Source organism: Dysidea avara, chromosome 2 (assembly GCF_963678975.1).
Source record: "Dysidea avara chromosome 2, odDysAvar1.4, whole genome shotgun sequence".
Lineage (NCBI taxonomy): Eukaryota > Metazoa > Porifera > Demospongiae > Dictyoceratida > Dysideidae > Dysidea > Dysidea avara.
The window spans coordinates 44,623,918-44,633,888 of NC_089273.1; the positions used below are offsets into that span (position 1 = coordinate 44,623,918).

At 37.7% G+C, this 9,971-nt stretch overlaps 1 long non-coding RNA gene across 1 annotated transcript; it reads left to right on the forward strand.

Moving 5' to 3' along the window:
* Nucleotides 1–6,039: 6,039 nt before the first annotated feature.
* Nucleotides 6,040–9,765, forward strand: LOC136245616 (uncharacterized). Its single transcript, XR_010696018.1, has 3 exons — nt 6,040–6,112; nt 9,116–9,187; nt 9,696–9,765. It is a non-coding gene; the product is annotated as an uncharacterized lncRNA (long non-coding RNA).
* Nucleotides 9,766–9,971: the final 206 nt, after the last annotated feature.

The window sequence follows — 9,971 nt, forward strand, 5'->3', positions numbered from 1 at the left end:
GCCAGTTCAATTTGTGCTTCTCTTAGCAAGTCATTTCTCACTGTTCTCTGTTGCAGTTTTATGGATTTGCTCTGTTGAGCCATCGCTGTAGCTTTTTCTAAGGTAAGCTTACTATCCATCTGCAGCTTTTCTGTCAGCTGGCTGTCTCTGATACCAACGACTATTCTGTCTCTGACCATTTGATCATGCAACTGTCCATAATCACAATGTTCTGCCAAGGAATAGAGATCAATTATGAAGTCATCAACAGGCTCGCCTTCTTGTTGCACTCTTCTGTTAAATTTGACACACTCAAAAATAACATTGCGGCGCTTAACAAAGTGAGTGTCAAACTTGTCCTTTACTGTATTATAGACTTTTGCCTGCTCTTCACTGAGATTAAATGACTGGAAAATATCATCAGCCTTTGCACCCATAGAGTACACAAGAGTATTTACTGGGTTTACCTCCAGCTTTGAGGATAGGCCAGAAGCTACTAGGAATCTCTCAAATTTGCGAATCCACTGAGGCCATTCTTCAGGTCTCTTGAAGTTGAATGGTTCAATTTGCTTAATCTGGTAGGATGCCATAACTGGTAACAAGGTTCTCAATTTCTGACACCATGTAATAGTATTTGTCACTATAACTAGATTCTCATAAAATAACTAGAGAGCACAAACTACACAACTCATAAAGCCTACTACAACAACTCTAAGGATGCATCATACATTATGTGGTTACATCACACCAATTACATAATTACCATAGAAACCTAATGTTTCTACTACAGCAGCTAGCATCAGATGTTGTTTGTTTATTTCCAAGGACGAAGAATGCCAGAGGTAGGCATGTACTGTATTAAAACGGGTTGCTTGCTGTTTATATGTAGAGAAATCAGTGTTTAATTAGGTCCCTTCACCAACTAACCACTCTTGTATGCGGTAGGGTTGGCATGGTGTAACCTTGACCAACTGACTGCTCTTGTGCACAGTAGGGTTGGCTCTTCACCAACTGACCACTCTTGTATGCGGTAGGGTTGGCGTGGCGTAACCTTGTCCAACTGACCGCTCTTGTATGCAGTAGGGTTGGTTCTTGACCAACTGATCACTCTTGTATGCAGTAGGGTTGGCATGGTGTAACCTCGACCAATTGACTGCTCTTATACGTGGTAGGGTTGGCTGTTGACCAACTGACCGCTCTTTTACGTGGTAGGGTTAGCATGGTGTAACCTTGACCAACTGATCGTTTTTGTACATGGTAGGGTTGGCTCTTAACCAATTGATCACTCTTGTACATGGTAGGGTTGGCAGGGTGTAACCTTGACCACAGATAATATGTACTATGCCTTGACTGACTGACTGCTCTTGTTCGTGGTAGAGTTGACTCTTGACCAATTGATCGCTCTTGTATGCGGTAGGGTTGGCAGGGCCTTAACCAGTTGACCACTTTACCATGTGCATTTAATGTGACTGTTTTGTTGTTGTAGGTCTATTGTAATCACACTATGGCAACCAACATATTGATTCAATTGATTTATTAATTAAATTCACAGTGCTCAGCAAGGCTGTTCTTCTGTACTGAACTCCTTCAACACATAATATAATTGTTTTATATGATAATGCATTCAATTTTGTGTCGATTTGAAGGAGTTGAAAGTGAAACTACTGTAAAGGCTGACATCCATTGAGAAGAGAAGCTGCGAAGGCTGATTCTTTACAAGAAAGTGAATTTGTGAAGGCCATTTCATCATATATCTTTAAAATACTACAGATGTAGATGTTCATGACCACAGACCGCATTACGTACATTTACTGTCTACATACATGTACTGTCTTATCAAGAACTTGTAAATGTGCCTCATTTTAGCTACAAAAGAGAAAACTGAGCAATGAGCCAAAAAGGATGGTTTTCCAAACTTGGGTCACTTTATGCTTAGCAATTGTAGTACACAGTAGTAGTCAAAATAATATAATCTCATTCATAGGCTGTGGCATTTTTATGGGACAATGTTTGCAAGACTGAAAAGATCAAGATACCGGCTCTAATAGAATGGTCAAGATTGAGATACTTTAATAGAACAGCATTCAGAGAAACAGTGTAGCAAGCTACGTATATATGTAGTTATATATAAATAAGGTTGGTGGAGGGCAGCTATTGTCAGCAGGTACTTTATTTTTTTGGTCTTTGACTTGCAGCTAGGCCCTGCCATCACCAAAACTCTGGCTATGCCCCAGAGTTGGCCCTCTCACACATTAGCCTGCTCCATCATCCCTGATCTCATTATTTAGATGGACTTTTAGATATAAGTAAACAGTATAAGTTCTTTTTTTCTACATCAGCTTGACTTGCTTCCCTGTTGGACCCTGAATCGAGGACATTTAAAGTAGTGAGTGATCCATGCCAATATACCTAAGCTTTGACAGATTAGCCAAGCTGTGACAAAATATCCAAGTTGTGTGACAGAACAGCCAAGCTGTGGAGACTATCAGAACTAGTAACCAAGAAACTGCTGCATTAATTGGATTGCAGCTTTTAGACCTTTTTTTTTTACTTTTAAGTTTATAACCCTGAATGATAGAGTTTCAGTGCCACTACACCCTTTTCACAGCTTGACAATAGATGTGTTGGAACCGAGCACTAGCACTGCTTGGAGGTTCTTAGTTTACTAATTTGTTAAGATGCCTTACTGTAGTTATACTGATAGTAAAGTGTCAGTAAACTTAAGTATATGGAACATAATTATTTTACTAAGTTTTAAACTCTCAGTAAAACATCAGTGAATGCGGGTTTACTGAAAAACTACTAAAATAACAAACAATTAACTGTTCCATATACTGGGGATATACCACTGTAGTAAACTAAGATACTTCAAGCAGTGTAGCTGCCCCAATCTACCACTGCGATTCATTATATGCAATACATTTGTAAATACTATACAAACAGAATGCAGAGTCAACATCCACTACTAAAAAATAAAACCCAAGTTTGTACTGCATCTGTTACTAACCAAATACGCTGTGTACCAAACACATACTGTACATATGGCATGCTATTGCTGACCCCAATGTATGCCAGTGCTGTTGAATAAATGTCAATAATAAAGGGAGACATTAGTGGAGCAAATAGGTGACAGCAGTAAAGACTTTAAGGTCAATTTTTCAATGTCAAATGCTTTTGTAATTAAATAAACAATGACTGCAAATCACGCTTGTAATATTATACGATGGATGCTCTAAATGGTTGGATTTGAGTCTTCCACACACATATCCAATTGCAATAATTTTGTTTCAAAGTATCATATAACTGTGAATCTTTCTTCATCCAATTCTTTTGTTATGGCTCACAGCTGACCGAATTTCAATCATTGACAATTATAGTTTTTTAATGAAGTTATGAATCATTGCAAGTTGGTAAATTCGGTATGTGTGAAAAACATTTGTTGTAAATTTGGTCACAAATTGACTGGTATGCTGAGCACTTTTATACATACATCACTGAAAGTTCCCTCTTACTTACAAAAATGCTCATGCAAGAGGAGCAGCATGCAAGTATAGGAGAATAACATACCCAAAAAAAAATTGTTTAAAATTTCCATTTCTGAATAGAATTGATTGTCAATAATGTGAAATGAACAGACATATTAACTTTGAAGGGCATGTTATGATCTAGCTATTTATTGCACATAATATTGATGAAAAGGTAGACATGCAGTGACTCGGCACAGTCATATATATACATATGTTAGTGGCACAGCTGTTCTTTCTTTCACTGTATAGAACATAGCTAGAGGCTCTCTATACTGTAATACAGTGTAACCCCTCTATTTGGACACCTTAGGACTCCACTAATGTTATTGGAAAATAGTCCTGATCTCAGAGGCCTATATTGCATGTATGTCTAATACAAATGGGACCGTGGACAAATACCCTGATTATCAAGGTGTCCTAATTGGTGATTCAACTGTTTAACTTACGTAAGTGGTTCAAGAGGTGGTTACTGTTTTATTGTATCATTGCATTGATACCTCAATAAGGCATAACTTACATTATTTCTTGGAAATAAGCTAAACTAGAATACTAGATGATAGTGAAACAGATTTCAAGAATCTGAGCATTAGGCAGTTAATAAGCTTATTATTAGAATACATAGTATTCATTGTATAGTAAGTGTTTTGTGACATCTTACTCCTACTTGCGACTAGTAGCAAGTGCTAGTTGTTTGTGCGTACATGTCAACTTCTTTAAGTCTAAAACTCAAATTCTATCTTTAGCAAATGTCAGATGTTGAACATTTTATTGTGTATCATTTTACCCAATAAATTGTTTGCACTTCATGGATTTAGCTAGAGAAAGGGTGTATTAGTTTTTCCAAAGTGGCAAAGCCAAAAAGAGATAAACCATTATCACCAGAGCATCAAGAGACACTTGATTCCATCATAATGATTTAACACAGTGAGAAGCATTCAACAGGAAAAGATTGGAATTAAAATAATTTATGAAATCCCTACTAGAAAACTGTAGTGCTTCTGTAATTAACCACCTGGTATTTGAGTTGTTGTTCATTTGTTCTCTCAGCTCTAAAAGTAATGGTAGCTTTTATGGTATAGCTATCAAGCTGAAACAAACAAATTTTTAAAATAAGGAAATTAAAGAAAGTCAAAGAGCAAGTGATGACAAATATTGAAACATATATGTAAATGCCATCCCATCCAAAAACAGCTTATAGCTGTAAAAAAGTGCGCGTCCAAGTAAAGCGGAGTTAACTGTGACAAAAAGTAATGATATCATAATGCGACCATGTACGAGGTGTGCAAGTTGTAAAATTCATATTAACTTATCAGATAATACAATAAAGTGTTAATGATAACTATGTGATGCTGCTAGTTTATAAGTGTGTAAGCATCTTCATAAATGCCACACAAATTTAATTCTCAATAAAGCAATGTGTATAGGTTCTCTGATAGCAATAAATAGTTTGAGTTTGGCCACCTTTCCTTTGTTCGTAGCATATACAGGAAAGACGGCCAAACTCAAACTATTTATTGCTATCAGAGAATCTATACACATTGCTTTATTGAGAATTAAATTTCTGTGGCATTTATGAAGATGCTCATAAACTTATAAACTAGCAGCACATAGTTTTTATCTGATTGGCTAATATGAATTTTACAACTTGCACACCTCGTACATGGCCGCATTATGATATCATTACTTTTTGTTGCAGTTAACTCTGCTTTACCTGGACGCGCACTTTTTTACAGCTATAAGCTTATTTTGGATGAGATTTCAATACTTTTTGTTAGAATAAGCAATGCACTGTTGATAACAGTAGGTGAGTTTCCATAGTTTTGACAGAAACCCCAGATTACAGTGACAGAATATTAAAATATAACTGTAATTTTAGTGGCCAGCGCCGCCCACATGGGGGTGGGGGGAGGGGGTATTTCCCCCTGCCCCAGCCCAAAAGGGGCCCCTTGATAGCCTGTTTAAAGAAAGATCGATATACTCTAATAGAGCAGTCAGGATCTAGACCCTTACTTGCCCCTGGGCCCCTCTTTAACTCTTTTCCCTGGGCCCCCTAATTTCTCTGGGCGGCCCTGTTAGCGGCATGCAACTGCAGTCAACTAACACCCATTTTAACTAGTAAACCCTTAATAACACTTTGCCTTTCATATTGTACTGCATTAAAACGATCAAAATACTCTATTAGAGCAGTCACAAAATAGCTGTAACACTGCAATCAATATTTAGCATAGTTACAACTTCTGCTTAGCATTGGATTGTATAGTTTAAATTACTAGCTACTTACAGACTTTACAATATAAAAATATGGCACTTGTAGAAATGTGACTGTTCTATTAGAGTATCTCGATCTACTTCAAGCATTGACTAATTCAAGTGAAGAAGCTACGCCCCTGCCAAGAGATCTTGTGAAATGAAACGAGAATAGTAAAGAAAAGGCAAGTATATACAGAGACAATAGAGGGGCGCGTAATTATGTCCTGTTGTAAATAAACGCCTTTAAAATTTATATTACTACTAAATAAGCGCTCCAGAATAGGCTTGTGAGGCTGTTGTCTCCAAGGTTGTCTTATTACTTGTCTTTTCGTGTTGAAGGGATTTAGTCACAATTGGTGAGTTTAATTAGGGTTTCCACAAAATTTTCTAATTAATTTGCTAACTGTTGTTATGTGTTGGACTAACTCTCACTTGAATACAGCTACAGTGGCGGTAAATTCTATTGCCTCCTTGGGGTGGAAATCGATCGAAATGTCTACAAATTACAAGATTACGAGCTGCAACTCCCGGAAACAATGATCTATTATCGCAATACTGCACTTCAACCTTCCTCTGTGAGCAAACCTTCGCCAAAAAGTATCGGTGGTTTGATTGATGAAGAACGATTGCTGTAGTTGCATCATTGAGACAGGATTTTGGGGTCCAAAAATGGGTTTTCGTCCACAAAGACCAAACGAATGATTGCCAAAACTTCCTCACACCACAGTAGTAGTCACCCATCAACAAAGAAGTCACGTACCAAGTATGGTTAAATTCTGAAGATGCTAACCATCTGGGCGAGCCCAGTATTGGGCAAAAATCACCCAAAATGGCACCCTTTTATCATCACTTGCTCTCTCAACTACTCAAAACCAGGATTCTTGGCGTATAACAGTGTTAACATCTAAAACATATAACTAGCAACAAGGATTTGTTGTTAGAAACCATAAAAATAAACTAATAGAGGCGTCTATCCTAATAACTACAGGCTCACATGATCGAGTATGGCTATTGCTACTAATAGCACTATAGACCAAAATCATGTCGTTGTATGTACGCTTATTACTTTTAAGGGTGTTTAAACCACTACATCAGACATCAAGTGTGATATCGAGTGTTAAATCACAATAAGAACGAAAATCACGTGAGCATGGATTTATTAAGATAGACGCCTATTAGTTTATTTTAACAGTTTTCTAGCAACAAATCCTTGTCGCTAGTTATATGTTCTAGATGTTAACACTGTTATACGCCAATAATTCTGGTTTTGAGTAGTTGAGAGAGCAAGTGATGAGAAAAGGGTGCCATTTTGGGTGATTTTTTCCCAATACTGGGCTCGCCCAGATGGTTAGCATATTCAGAATTTAACCATACTTGGTACGTGACTTCTTTGTTGATGGATGACTACTACTGTGGTGTGAGGAAGTTTTGGTAATCATTCGTGTGGTCTTTGTGGACGAAAACTCGATTTTTGACCCCAATATCCTGTCTAAATGATGCAGCTACGGCAATCGCGCTTCACCAATCAAACTACCAATACTTTTTGGTGAAGGTTTGCTCACAGAGGAAGGTTGAAGTGCAGTATTGTGATGAAAAGGATAATCGTTTCCGGGAGTTACAGCTCGTAATCTTGTGATTTGCAGACATTTTGATCGATTTCCACCTCAAGAAATTGATAGAATTTATCGCCGCTGCAGCTGTATTCAAGTGAGAGATAGTCCAACGTGTAACAACAGTTAGCAGGTTATTTTGAAAATTTTCATTTTTTACGTTGGAAACCCTAGTTTAATTATACATGTATTTGTGTTGTAAAACTTAATTGTAAAAAGGCGATTAGCACATATCATGATAAACATGTATTTGTCACAGTAGAGTCTCTCACGATTATTAGACATAGGACCAGGGTAAAATATTTACTGCTATATTTAGAGGTTGTAGCGTTTGTATATCTTAGTATCTTAATAAATAATCCTCCATGATCACTAATCACTAAGGCCATACCAATTGGTAATTATGTTTCTGGTCCTTTGAAAATCAGTTTTAGGTGCGGGCGGGCGGAATTCAGCAACAAAGCACAATGAAGTGACTGCTCAATTAGAGTAATTTTTGTGATTTACTGACTGTTCTATTAGAGTATATCGATTCGTAGTATGCACTCTGCCCATTTCTTGCAGGTTATCAATGATAAAATACAAATTATGACACTTAGATAGTTAGATTTAGCATACTTGTTGCAGCCCAATATTTGTTTCTGAAATCCAGCTTTTTCAAAAAGCTGATGCAGGCATTTTACCCATGTATTTCTGAAATTTCACATTCTCCAAAAAGGATTCGGGCGGTGGACCAGAAACATAATTACCAATTGGAGTGGCCTAATAGTACAGTGAAAGCTGGTCATTATTCAGGCCGTAGGGACACAAATTTTCTGACCTAGCTTTTTAAAGAGGTGGCTGCATTTTGCGCCTTAAAAAGGTAAGAAGCATACTGTTCTAACTGGCTATAGAGATGGATTTAGTGTGTAACAACGTATGAGACAGTAAGTGCTGGCAGCAAGGGGGCAGCCAATCTGTTAGAGCACCAAAGGCACTCCTTCAGACTTAGGAAGTTGGCTGTCAGCCCAAAGTGTAAAAAGTTTCACTATTGGTCCTTATAAGATCCTGAAGAAAGTGATGAAGTCATTCCAGTGGTTTAGTGGTGACCACAACACTGCCTGAGTTAAACTGTGGTGAGATTTGAGACTACCAGAAGCCCTGGAATGTCTTCAACACATGAAATACCAAATATCTAATGCCTGGCTTTCATCCACAGTGGACCTGTCTTGGTGGCCACTTGTACAGAAGGGAAACAGCTGCCACACAGTCTTTCGAGCGAGCAGCTAGTTTCCACACCCCTTAATTATCAATTTGTAAAATCTTGAGCAAAATTGTGTGTACAAGCAAGTGCGATGTTGTGCATTGGCAGTGCCATGTATATGGTTGCTGCCTAGCAGTGACACATCACGAGTATTGAAGTCACAATGTGTTACTGTATCATCCATCTCTGAATGTGTCATTTTGTGTAGAGAGCAATCTTCCACAATTGACCTGCAGGTTTCAGTGTATATTGTTAACCATTAATATTGTTCACCATTGTGAACTGTATGTACAGTGAAACCTCACTTAGCGGCCACCTCTTTAATAAGACCACCTCATTATATTGGCCACCTCTAGTAGATCCCAAATATAGCTAAGCAGTACTTTATGACCTCATTCATAAGGCCACCTTGTTATTCAGGCCAAATTTTTGGTTCCACAGCTGGCCATATTAATGAGGTTTCATTGTACTTATGTGAATTTTTATTTTTCATAACTTTTCTTCAGGTTTACTGATGGGCACTATGAAGCATTGTTGACTGGTCCATACGTAATGTGGTGACTTGAAATGCTAAAACAGTACGTAGCATGTCTTGTATGTACATGTAATGTGTTGCAATGTGTCCACACATCCACACATCTTAGAAATAAATATAAATGTATTCTCTATACTCAGTTCCATTGTGCCACTGGGTCATAAGTGGGTTGAGTATGGATCATCCAGACATTTGAGTCACATTTTGTCCTGGCCAAGTGGATCTAATCCACTGACAGAATATACAGATCAGATCATGTGTATAAATTACGGTGGAACTTGTGTATTGCCACCTTCACTCAATAAGCAGGTAACAGTGTATAAATTCTCAATTGGAATTGGCTTTTCAAGAGAGGTTGTCTTTCTATACTGGTGGCCATTAAGACAGGTTGTACTGATAGAGTGTACATACTAGAGATGCAACAATATCCTCCACTTAGTGTCGTTTGATAGTGATGCAATGGAGACTATGTATTGTTGCATTTAAATACTATGCTATTATATTGCAACTCTAGCACATATTTATAACAGGAATGTTTGTTAACTGTTTAGACATACTGGAGACACACCCACTCATCTGGATTCTACAAATGGAGTCATACCAACTTGTCATCATACTTACGTGTTACTTCCATTGCCATCCAATCAACTTTGAGTACTTTATTGGATCTCATCCAATTCCATGGTCACAGAAAGTTAAATATCTTGGCATTGTAATCAGCTCAAAACTTAGGTGGAATGATCATTGTCGATATGTAGTCAGTAAAGCTACTAAGTGCCTGAACCGTATACGCCGTGCTATGTTTGGTTGTACCCAAGCAGCTAAAG